This window comes from Sphaeroforma arctica (genome assembly GCF_001186125.1).
Source record: "Sphaeroforma arctica JP610 unplaced genomic scaffold supercont1.26, whole genome shotgun sequence".
In the NCBI taxonomy this organism is placed as follows: Eukaryota; class Ichthyosporea; order Ichthyophonida; genus Sphaeroforma; species Sphaeroforma arctica.
In genome coordinates this window covers 22281-23009 of record NW_014040532.1, presented here as the reverse complement: position 1 = coordinate 23009, position 729 = coordinate 22281, and positions in this window count along the sequence as shown.

The window sequence follows — 729 nt, the reverse complement described above, 5'->3', positions numbered from 1 at the left end:
TATTAAATTATTTAAAATACAAAAAAAAAACCAATGTATTATCTCAATTGATCTTGATATTTTAGACTGACCGGAGGCCGTATTTCTACAGCTCCAGCCCTCGAAAATGAGTAAAGCATTAGGGGATTTAAGACTAATACTATTGTCTATATAGTTCCGCTCTAATCACTCAGTATGTCGGTCTAGATTTATTTGATGTCAGTGACTATGATCAGAGTCTATTCCATTGGATGTGTAATATTTCATTTTACGCATCAAAACAGAAATTCTTAAATCGCAATTACTATTAAAAGAACTCTTAGTCCTTAAGTAAAACAAAATAAAATCAAAAACATCAAACTGAATATCATGTCCTATTTCTCTGTGGATTATCTTGCGCTGAGAGTATTTGGAATAGAACATGTGTCATCAAGTGTCAAATTTTACCTGAGACCAACTATTGATTATTTATATCCCAATATTACGGGGGGAAACATATAGAAAAACGACCAACAGGTTTATAATAGAGTCTCCACTCTCGATTGTATGTATACAACGATTGTATCTTCAAATACTTTAAAACGCATTAGTTGGTTGTTTGTTTGCATTTTCCAAATATCTAAAGCTAGAATATTTGTTTGTTTTGATTTTATAAGTACCTACAATTACGTTTCAACGTATCCCAGTACTATTATAACTATATAACGTTTCGAATATACATCATGTATTTCTACTATTAGAAATCCGCTG